Genomic DNA, 12718 nt, shown 5'->3' with positions numbered 1-12718 from the left:
GGAACTGTAATGGAATTTTCATTCTTTCCTTTTTTTATAATTTTTATTGGAGTATAGTTGATTTACAGTGTTTTGTTAGTTTCTGCTGTAAAACAATGTGAATTAGTTATACATATACATATATCCACTTTGCTTTTGATTCTTTTCCCATATAGGTCATTACAGAGTATTGAGTAGAGTTCCCTATGCTATACAGTAGGTCCTTATTAGTTATCTATTTTATATATAGTGGTGTGTATATGTCAATCCCAATCTCCCAATTTATCCCCCTCTCCTTCCCTCTTGGTAACCATAATTTTTATTTAAGTATTTTGGTAAAGTTATTTTCTATAGCCCACTCTAAATTTTTCTGAATCAGAATAGACTCAGACAAATTTATCTGAGTCCAACTACAGATTATTTTTCTGTTCAACTGAGACTTGTCATTATGCATTTCAACCAAAGTCTCACTGAAATAACCCATTAGCATATACCTTTTCTGTGATACCAGTTTTCAAACCTATAACAATATAATCTACTTCCTTCAGGGACTAAGTTATCAAATTTAAGAGGAGGATAATAGAAGCTAAAGCTTAAAAAATATGTTTATTCATTTCAGGAAAAAATCAAAGTATGCTCTGCAACTGCAGAAATTCAATCTATAACTTTATTTTATTTGATGTATGTTTCCACTTTGTGAAAGATGATACTTAAATATTGTCATAAAATTAGAAAGTATAGAAACACATAAAATAGATTTGAAAGGGAGAGGGAATTTGTCAATATGGTTTTCAAATTTTATCATAAATATGAAAAAAATTTCATAAATATGAAAAAATAAAAGTATTAAACTAAAGAAGTAAGCAATACACAATATTTTTATATAATTTATGACTTTAAAAATTGTTTCTTAAGAAAAATGAAATTATATTGTGATGTCCTTCAAAGCTCTTTAAGGTTATTCTGTCAAACTAATGTGGAAACTCATTTATTTTACATTTGATTCATTATTGAATTTTATTTTAGTACTTTGCCCTTATGTTTGAGGTGGTCCTCTCAGTTAGATAACTTTTTTTCCTCATGAAACATTTTTCTTCATTTTGGAATGGCTGCTATTTTCTATTATTTACTTGAAAGTTAAAATTAGTAAATAGAGTTCAGAAAACAATTTATGAGTTGTCCTTAAGTACACTTGATAAGTTGTATTTATTGAATATGAAGCTCTAATGACAATTGCCATAATTATGTGCTTTCTGAGATTATCTGTTGTAAAATTCTAATCTATCAGGTTTTAATAAATCAGTTTATCTCATTTACTACCACATTGCCAAAGCTGTAGTCATTGATTTCTTTCACAAATATGAAAACTAGTAAAAGCACTTTAAAAATAATCTTTCCAGATGCAGAAGCAGATAAAAATATAGCCATAATTTATCGAGCCTTAAAATTAACCAAATTTAGAAGACGGGCCCCAATATTTTAGTAAATTTTTCTACCACATAGTATTACTTCATTCGTTCATAATTTTAAAGGCTGAAATTAAAAGAACTGCTGCTCTAGAATCTCCAGGACATGAGCCATGCATTTAAATACTTGACATATGACATTGGGAAATCGTTTAGCATGCTTTGATCCTTTCCCAACTGAAAAAAATAATGATGTGTACATGTCCATTATATGCTGAGAGATTATTTCCTCATACAAGTATTTGTTTTCTCTCTAATATTTACTTATGTAACAAAATAATAATAACAATAGTTCTCTACCTTGTTCCACCTCTTACTTTTGAACATTCCAAGGTAACACTGGCTCAAAATAAAACTCACATACTCTTAAAGAAATGAAAGGTCACTTTAAAAAGCTAGGTAAACTTAACTGCATTTTTAAAGCTTAGCATTTTCAATTACTTTCTGCTTTGTATATCTTTTGTAAGGACTCTGGGATATATGTGCTTTCTAAAACACTGCTCACATAGCTGTCAAAACTAAACTATGCAAAGGAAAGGTCAGACTTCAATAGATAATTCCTGTTTCCATGGAAACTGACTTGGTTTAGGAAAGAGCTGTAAGTGCTTATAAGTAATCATGGGTTCAAAAACGTCATTGCCTTCTTTGACAGGTGCAGCGATCTCACCTGAGAAAGAGCCAGTTCACAGATTACTCCTAAATGAGAATTTCAAACATTGGTGTTAATTTATCTGTCTTTAATTGGCATCTGTACATCCTATTCAGTGTCACACTCCTCCAAATAAAACGCTTCCATTAAGATGAATCAGATATTATTATTGAAGCAAATTAATGATTACACATGCTTTTTTCACTAGTGGTCACACATTTATATCTTCTTGATTCTTAGAAGAGTGAACAAGATACTAAATGGTTTAATCTTATGCCCTTTGGATGTTTCTTTGTTTTATTGTTAAGGGAATCTACGTTAGGGATGATAGTCCTTTATGTCTTTTAGACAATACCATAAGAAAATATCAATAACACTAAGGCCATGTAGAGCCAAGGGAAAACCATTTAAATGGGATCAAATGTTAATTAGAAAATATTTGGGGGTATATTATTTTAGATAAATTAATTTGATAAAAGAGCCAAGTGCCCATGGTGGAATTGGATTGGGGCTACTTGGAATGATTAATATTTAGAGTCAAATTTTCATGTCAGCATTTGCCTACTTTCATAGTAATATTTTGATTATTAGACCCACATTGATAACAAGTCCCTTGGAAAAAGTTGTGGGTAGAAATGCTAGTTACTCTATTACCATTTTCCCTCTTTCACTTTCTTTTTCAAATCTTTCCCCCTACTTCTTCCTTTATTTTCTTTCCTTGTTCCTTAAATTTGCCAAGTTATCTTAAGAATTTTATGCCAATAAATACAATGAATGAGAGAAGTTCATAAGGCTACCATAAAAATTATTCAGGAATATTCATGCACACCTAATTTTGCTTGAAGATGGCATCAAGACAAATTTTGCTTTATCTTCCTTTTTCCAAATACCTAATAAAATACCGCTGAATCTTAACAAACATGAGATGGAAATAACTGAAAATACAAAATCTGTGTCAATCACTGTTAAGAATCTGGGGGACTGTCTGCTAAATATAGCTGACTTGAAGCTCAAATGCAAATCATAATTAATTGTTTTCAACTGGAAATAGTTTAGAACAAACCGTAAAATGTGTAGGAAAAACAAATTCTCCCTCATGTCATCTACTACTTGTCTCAGAGAGTCAAGTTTTGTACAAAGCAAGAAAAAAAGAGTGATTTCTTCTTTTATCCCTATGTTCCACCTTTGTTATAAATTATATATATATATTATATAATCATATTTTATAATATATGTATATAAACCACTTATATATATGGGTTTTTTTTTAAGAGACTAAGGGGCATTTAATTATGGAAATTAGACTCACTCCTTTGATAGAGGATTTGAAAAAATCAATAGGCAGAATGTAGGAACACATCAGCCCAGACTTTGGGGTCACATTGTCTCAGGATTTTGGCTCCGTGACTCAATTGGCCCTGTGAACTTGGTCCAGGTCCTTAAACAAAGTAAGCCCTAGTTCTTTCTCTATAAAATGAAAATGACAGTACTACCTGTATTGCAGAGGTATTGTGGAAATTAAACGGACCACTTAGCTTAGCTTATGGTAAGAGCTCAATAAGTGTTAGGAACCATCATCAAAATTGTTACCATCATCATCATGATCTCCATCTTCATCATGATCTTATTTATTTATTTTTATTTTTTATTTTTTTGTGGTATGTGGGCCTCTCACTGTTGTGGCCTCTCCCATTGTGGAGCACAGGCTCCGGATGCGCAGGCTCAGCAGCAATGGCTCACAGGCCTAGCCACTCCGAGGCATGGGGGATCTTCCCGGACCGGGGCATGAATCTGTGTCCCCTGCATCGGCAGTTGGACTCTCAACCACTGCACCACCAGGGAAGCCCTTCATCATGATCTTCATCTTCATCATCTTCACATCATCATCACGTCATCTTCATCATTTTTTAACATATTTATTGGAGTATAATTGCTTTACAATGGTGTGTTAGTTTCTGCTTTCTAACAAAGTGAATCAGCTATACATATACATATATCCCCATAACTCCTCCCACTTGCATCTCCCTCCCACCCTCCCTATCCCACCACTCTAGGTGGTCAAAAAGCATCAGCTAATCTCACTGAGCTATGCGGCTGCTTCCCACTAGTTACCTATTTTACATTTGGTACTATATATAAGTCCATGCCACTCTCTCACTTCATCCCAGCTTCCCCTTCCCCTTCCCGGTGGCCTCAAGTCCATTCTCTATGTCTGCGTCTTTATTCTTGTCCTGCCCCTAGGTTCTTCAGAACCATTTTTTTTTTTTTTTAGATTCCATATATATGTGTTAGCACACGATATTTGTTTTTCTCTTTCTGACTTACTTCACACTGTATGACAGTCTCTAGGTTCACCCAACTAACTACAAATAACTCAATTTCATTTCTTTTTCTGGCTGAGTGATATTCCATTGTATATATGTGCCACATCTTCTTTATCCATTCATCTATCAGTGGACACTTAGGTTTCTTCCATGTCCTGACTACTGTAAATAGAGCTACAGTGAATACTGTGATATGAGACTCTTTTTGAATTATGGTTTTCTCAGAGCATATGTCCAGTAGTGGGATTGCTGGGTCGTATTGTAGTTCTATTTTTAGTTTTATGAGGAAACTCCATACTGTTCTCCATAGTGGCTGTATCAATTTACATTCCCACTAACAGTGCAAGAGGGTTCCCTTTTCTCCACACCCTCTCCAGCATTTATTGTTTCTAGATTTTTTAATGATGACCATTCTGACTGGTGTGAGGTGATACCTCATTGCAGTTTTGATTTGCATTTCTCTAATGATTAGTGATGTTGAGCATCCTTTCATGTGTTTGTTGGCAATCTGTATATCTTCTTAGGAGAAATGTCTATTTTGGTCTTCTGTCCATTTTTGGATTGGATTGTTTCTTTATTTGATATTGAACTGCATGAGCTGCTTGTATAATTTGGAGATTAATGCTTTGTCAGTTGCTTCATTTGCAGATATTTTCTCCCATTCTGAGGGTTGTCATTTCGTCTTGTTTATGGTTTCCTTTGCTGTGCAAAAGCTTTTACATTTCATTAGGTCACATTTGTTTATTTTTGTTTTTACTTCCATTTCTCTAGGAGGTGGGTCAAAAAGGATATTGCTGTGATTTATATCGTAGAGTGTTCTGCCTATCTTTTCCTCTAAGAGTTTTATAGTGTCTGGGCTTACATTTAGGTCTTTAATCCATTTTGAGTTTATTTTTGTGTATGGTGTTAGGGAGTGTTCTAATTACATTCTTTTACATGTAGCTGTCCAGTTTTCCCAGCACCACTTATTGAAGAGGCTGTCTTTTCTCCATTGTATATTCTTGCCTCCTGTATCAAAGAGAAGGTGACCGTATGTGCATGAGTTTATCTCTGGGCTTTCTATCCTATTCCATTGATCTATATTTCTGTTTTTGTGCCAGTACCATAGTGGCAAGAGATTACTGTAGATTTGTAGTATAGTCTGAAGTCAGGGAGCCAGATTCCTCCAGCTCCGTTTTTCTTTCTCAAGATTGCCTTGGCTATTCGGGATCTTTTGTGTTTCCAAACAAATTGTGAATTTTTTTGTTCTAGTTCTGTGAAAAATTTTATTGGTAGTTTGATAGGGATTGCATTGAATCTGTAGATTGCTTTGGGTAGTATAGTCATTTTCACAATATCGATTCTTCCAACCCAAGAACATGGTATATCTCTCCATCTGTTTGTATCATCTTTAATTTCTTTCATCAGTGTCTTATAGTTTTCTGCATACAGGTCTTTTGTCTCCTTAGGTAGGTTTATTCCTAGGTATTTTATTTTTTTCTTGCAATGGTAAATGGGAGTGTTTCCTTAATTTCACTTTCAGATTTTTCATCGTTAGGAATACAGGAGATTTCTGTGCATTAACTTTGTATGCTGCTACTTTACCAAATTCATTGATTAGCTCTAATAGCTTTCTGGTAGTATCTTTAGGATTCTCTATGTATAGTATCATGTCATCTGCAAACAGTGACAATTTCACTTCTTCTTTTCCAATTTAGATTCATTTTATTTATTTATTTTCTGTGATTGCTGTGGCTAAAACTTCCAAAACTATATTGAATAATAGTGGTGAGAGTGACCAACCTTGTCTTGTTCCTGATCTTAGTGGAAATGGTTTCAGTTTTTCATCATTGAGAAGGATGGTGGCTCTGGGTTTGTCATATATGGCCTTTATTATGTTGAGGTAAGTTCCCTGTATGCCTACTTTCTGGAGGGTTTTTATCATAAATGGGTGGTGAATTTTGTCGAAAGCTTTTTTTGCATCTATTGAGATGATCATATGGATTTTCTCCTTCAACTTGTTAATATAGTTTATCACATTGATTGATTTGCATATATTGAAGAATCCTTGCATTCCTGGGATAAACCCCACTTGATCATGGTGTATGATCCTTTTAATGTGCTGCTGGATTCTGTTTGCTCTTATTTTGTTGAGGATTTCTGCATCTATGTTCATCAGTGATATTGGCCTGTAGTTTTCTTTCTTTGTGACATCCTTGTCTGGTTTTGGCATCAGGGTGATGGTGGCCTCATAAAACGAGTTTGGGAGTGTTCTTCCCTCTGCTATAGTTTGGAAGAGTTTGCGAAGGATCAGTGTTAGCTCTTCTCTAAATGTTTGATAGAATCCGCCTGTGAAGCCATCTGGTCCTGGGCTGTTGTTTGTTGGAAGATTTTTAATCACAGTTTCAATTTCAGTGCTTATGATTGGTCTGTTTATATTTTCTATTTCTTCCTGGTACAGTCTTGGAAGGTTATGCTTTTCTAATAATTTGTCCATTTCCTCCAGGTTGTCCATTTTATTGGCATAGAGTTGCTTGTAGTAATCTCTCGTGATGCTTTGTATTTCTGCAGCATCAGTTATTACTTCTCCTTTTTCATTTCTAATTCTGTTGATTTAAGTCTTCTCCCTTTTTTTCTTGATGAGTCTGACTAATGGTTTATCAATTTTGTTTATCTTCTAAAAGAACCGGCCTTTATTTTTATTGACCTGTGCTTTCATTTCCTTCATTTCTTTTTCATTTATTTCTGATCTGATCTTTATGATTTCTTTCCTTCTGCTCACTTTGCATTGTTTTTGTTCTTTTTTCTCTAATTGCTTTAGGTGTAAGGTTGTTTATTTGAGATGTTTCTTGTTTCTTGAGGTAGGATTGTATTGCTATAAACTTCCCTCTTAGAACTGCTTTTGCTGCATCCCATAGGTTTTGGGTTGTGTTTTCATTGTCATTTGTTTCTATGTATTTTTTGATTTTCTCTTTGATTTCATCAGTGATCTCTTGGTTATTTAGCAGTATGTTGTTTAGCCTCCAGGTGTTTGTAGTTTTTACAGATTTTTTTTCCTGTAATTGATATCTAGTCTCATAGCGTTGTGGTCAGAAAAGATACTTGATATGATTTCAATTTTCTTAAGTTTACCAAGGCTTGATTTGTGCCCCAAGATATGATCTATGCTGGAGAATGTTCCATGAGTACATGAGATGAAAGTGTATTCTGTTGTTTTTGTATGGAATGTCCTATAAATATATATAAATATCAATTAAGTCCATCTTATTTAATGTATCATTTAAAGCCTGTATTTATTTATTTATTTTCATTTTGGAAGATCTGTCCATTGGTTAAAGTGGGGTGTTACAAGTCTGCTACTATTATTGTGTTACTATCGATTTCCCCTTTTATGGCTGTTAGCATTTTCCTTATGTATTGAGGGGCTCCTATGTTGGGTTCATAAATATTTACAATTTTTATATCTTCTTCTTTGATTGATCCCTTGATCATTTTGTATGGTCCTTCTTTGTCTCTTGTAACAGTCTTTATTTTAAAGTCTGCTTTGTCTGATACGAGAATTGCTACTTCAGCTTTCTTTTGATTTCCATTTGCATGGATTATCTTTTTCCATCCCCTCACTTTCAGTCTGTATGTGTCCCTAGGGCTGAAGTGGGTCTCTTATAGACAGCGTATACATGGGTCTTGTTTTTTTATCCATTCAGCCAGTCTATGTCTTTTGGTTGGAGCATTTAATCCATTTAAGATAATTATTGATATGTATGTTACTATTACCATTTTCTTAATTGTTTTGGGTTTGTTATTGTAGGTCTTTTCCTTCTCTTCTGTTTCCTGCGTAGAGAAGTTCCTTTAGCATTTGTTGTAAAGCTGGTTTGGAGGTACTGAATTCTCTTAGCTTTTGCTTGTCTGTAAAGATTTTAATTTCTCCATTGAGTCTGAGTGAGATCCTTGCTGGGTAGAGTAATGTTGCTTGTAGGTTTTTCCTTTTCATCACTTTAAATATGTCCTGCCACACCTTTCTGGCTTTCAGAGTTTCTGCTGAAAGATCAGCTGTTTACCTTATGGGGTTTCCCTTGTATGTTATTTGTTGCTTTTCCCTTGCTGCTTTTAATATTTTTTATTTGTATTTAATTTTTGATAGTTTGATTAATATGTTTCTTGGCATGTTTCTCCTTGGATTTATCCTGTATGGGACTCTTTGTGCTTCCTGGACTTGATTAACTATTTCAAACTTTCCTATATTAGGGAAGTTTTCAACTGTAATCTTTCCAAGTATTTTCTCAGTCCCCTTCTTTTTCTCTTCTTCTGTCACCCCTGTAATTCAAATGTTGGTGCATTTAATGTTGTCCCAGAGGTCTCTAAGACTGTTTTCAATTATTTTCATTCTTTTTTCTTTATTCTGCTCTATGGTAGTTATTTCCACTCTTTTATCTTCCAGGTCACTTCTCCATTTTTCTAACAATAGTTATTCTGCTATTGATTCCTTCTACAGAATTTTAAATTTCATTTATTATGTTGTTCATCATTGTTTGTTTGGTCTTTAGTTCTTCTAGGTCCTTGTTAAATGTTTCTTGTATTTTCTCCATTCTGTTTCCAAGATTTTGGATAATCTTTACTATCATTACTCTGAATTCTTTTCCAGATAGACTGCTTATTTCCTCTTCAATTGTTTGGTCTGGTGGGTTTTTATCTTGCTCCTTCTTCTTCTGTGTATTTCTCTGTCTTCTCATTTTGCTTAACTGACTGTGTTTGGCGTCTCCTTTTCACAGGCTGCAAGTTCGTAGTTCCTGTTGTTTTTGGTGTCTGCCCTCAGTGGGTAAGGTTGCTTAGTGGGCTGTGTAGGCTTCCTGATGTGGGGGACTGGTGCCTGTGTTCTGGTGAATGAAGCTGGATCTTGTGTCTCTGGTGGGCAGGACCTCGTCCAGTGGTGTGTTTTCTGTGAACTTATTATGATTTTAGGCAACCTCTGTGCTAATGGGTGGGGTCGTGTTCCTGTCTTGCTAGTTGTTTGGCATGGGGTGTCCAGTACTGGAGCTTGCTGGTCATTGAGTGCAGCTGAGTCTTAGCGCTGAGATGGAGATCTGTGGGACAGCTCTTGCCAATTTGATATTACGTGGGGCTGGGAGGTCTCTGGTGGAGTAAAGTCTTGAAATCAGCTCTCCTTCCTCAGAGGCTCAGGCTGGACACCTGGCTGGAGCACCAAGACCCTGTCAGCCACCAGCTTAGAAGAAAAGGGAGAAAGAAGAAGAAATAAAATAAAGTTATTAAAATAGAAAAATTTTAATTATTAAAAATAAAAAGATACTAAAAAAAAAGAAAGTAGGAAGAGAGCAGCCAAAGCAATAAACAAATCTACCAATAATAACAAGTGCTAAAAACTATACTAAAAAAAGAAAAAAAAACTGAGAGACAGAATGCTAGGACAAATGGTAAAAGCAAACCTATACAGACAATATCACACAAAGAAGCATACATATACACAGTCATAAAAAGATAAAAAGGAAAAAATATATATATAAAAAAGGAAGAGAGCGACCAAATCAATAAACAAATCTACCAATGATAATAAGCTCTAAATACTAAACTACGATAAACATAAAACCAGAAACAAATTAAATGCAGAAAGCAAACCCCAAATCTACAGTTGCTCCCAAAGTCACCCCCTCAATTTCGGGATGATTCATTGTCTATTCAGGTATTCCACGGATGCAGGGTACATCAAGTTGATTGTGGAGATTTCATCCGCTACTCCTGAGGCTGCTGGGAGAAATTTCCCTTTCTCTTCTTTGTTCGCACAGCTCCCGGCGTTCAGCTTTGGATTTGGCCCCACCTCTGCATGTAGGTCGCTCTCTGGCATCTGTTCTTCACCCAGACAGTAGGGGATTAACGGAGAGGCTGACTAGGGGACTCTGGCTCACTCGGGCCAGAGGTAGGGAGAAGTACAGAATGTGGGGTGAGCCTGCAGCAGCAGAGGCCAGCATGATATTGCAACAGCCTGAGGTGCGCTGTGCATTCTCCCATGGAAGTTGTTGCTGGATCACACGATCCTGGCAGTGGTGGGCCGCACAGGCTCCCGGGAGGGGAGGTGTGGATAGTGACCTTCGCTTGCACACAGGCTTCTTGGTGACTGCACCAGCAGCCTTAGCGTTTCACGCCCGTCTCTGGTGTCCATGCTGATAGCCGTGGCTTGCACCTGTCTCTGGATCTCGTGTAGGTGGTACTTTGAATCCCCTATCCTTGTGCACCCCAAAACAATGGTCTCTTGCCTCTTATGCAGGTCCAGACTTTTTCCTGGACTCCCTCCTTCCTAGCTGTGGCAAATTAGCCCTCTGCAGGCTGTGTTCACACAGCTAACCCCGGTCTTCTCCCTGGGATCTGACCTCCAAAGCCGGAGCCTCAGCTCCCATCCCCCACCTGTCCTGGTGGGTGAGCAGACAAGCCTCTCAAGCTGATGAATGCTGGTTGTCACCGATCCTCTGTGCAGGAATCTCTCCACTTTGCCCTCTGCACCCCTGTTGCTGTGCTCTCCTCCGTGGCTCCAAAGCTTCCCCCCACCCCACCACCCCCGTCTCCGCCAGTGAAGGGGCTTCCTAGTGTGTGGAACCTTTACCCTTTCACAGCTCCCTCCCAGAAGTGCAGGTCCCATCCCTATTCTTTTGTCTCTGTTTTTTCTTTTTTCTTTTGGCCTACCCAGGTACATGGGGAGTTTCTTGCCTTTTGGGAAGTCTGAGGCCTTCTGCCAGTGTTCAGTGGGTGTTCTGTAGGAGTTGTTCCACGTGTAGATGTATTTTTGATGTATTTGTGGGGAGAAAGGTGATCTCCACATCTTACTCCTACACTATCTTGAAGGTCTCCCCTACAATATTTTTAAAAATACAGTTTAGGGTACATTAAGTGGATATTTACTCAGTCTTGGTGCATATTAAAGGAAATATCTTAACCATGCTAAAATTCCTCTGTCAGAAGCATGCAAATTTGTAATATTCACCTATTTGAATTCGTCTGAATTTTCATATGAGTGTTAAAGATGAAATTTCCATAAAATCAGTACTTTCAAGGGAAGGAAATCATGAGTGAATGACAAAATGAAAGCTGACCTATAAATTTTCAAATGTAATCTGATTTGTGTAAAAAAAAATTCAATAGTACAGAAAATGTTATAAAGACAAAAAAAGCATCTCTCCACTCCAGCCCACAGAGGAAGGCTATGCAAAATTGCTCAAGAGGGTACAGCTGGATTCTAGTACACTCAAAACTCTCTAAAGATACTCTGCTTTGAGTCACAACTGTCCCTCCATATCTAAGAAGGATGTGAAACAATTGCAGGCCACCATTTCTCTAGTTGTCTATGCCTCTTATACAGTAGCGAGGAAACTAGAACTTTTCCAGCTTCCATCCAGTCCATGCTGCCTTTACTTTTATTTCTGTTTGTTCTTTTGTTTGTTTTTTCATTTGTCATTCATTCATTCATTTATTCGTGGCACACCAAAGCATTTTCTTCCTTGGTATTAAAAGATATTTGAATGCTTATTTGGCTCTGTCCCTGGCTCCTAGCTGTAAAGACAGCAAATCAGCCTTTTGGTTTCCCTCAGACCCAAAGAGCAGGCAGGTTTCTGATTTCTTGAAAGGCTACACTGATCCCTTCAAGGCTATGCATCAGGACTTGGTGAAGTTCACCACACACACTTCTTTTCTTTTTTTTCCTGTATTCTTTTGAAAACTGTGTATGGAAGTATTTTTACAGACATAGATATAAAAGTTCACAAATTATAAGTGTGAAGATACAAAAGTTTTTACAAACTAAAGACACTCAGGTAACCAGCACAAGATTTGAGAATATTATCAGCTTCACAAAGCACCCTCTTTGTCTTCACTGAAGTCACTATTACCTTTTCTGAAGTAACTACTATTGTGATTTATAACTTTATAGATAAATTTTTCTTGTTTTAGAACTTAATTTACATGAAATAAGATAGTAGTGTACTCATTTATAACATGTTATTCAACATGTATTTCTGTTGCATAAAATTATAATTCATTCACTCATCTCTGTATAGAATTTAATATTGTTAAAATATCTCAAACTTTATTCATTATAGTGTTGATGAACATTTAGGTAGATCAAGTTTTTGTCTATTATGAATAGTGTGGCTATGAACATTCTTTACATGTGTTTTGGTGAGCATATAAATGCAATTCGAATGGGTTATAGCAAGAAATGTAATTTCTGGGTCACAGTTTTGGCATATTGCTTAAGAGTTTTCCAGAGTGGTTGTACCAATTCATAATTCTATCAGCAGTGTATGAGAGTTCTAGTTCAT

The sequence above is a fragment of the Hyperoodon ampullatus genome, assembly GCF_949752795.1.
Source record: "Hyperoodon ampullatus genome assembly, chromosome: 8".
NCBI lineage: Eukaryota > Metazoa > Chordata > Mammalia > Artiodactyla > Ziphiidae > Hyperoodon > Hyperoodon ampullatus.
The sequence above is the reverse complement of the archived record's forward strand: the minus strand, read 5'-3'. Positions refer to the sequence as shown.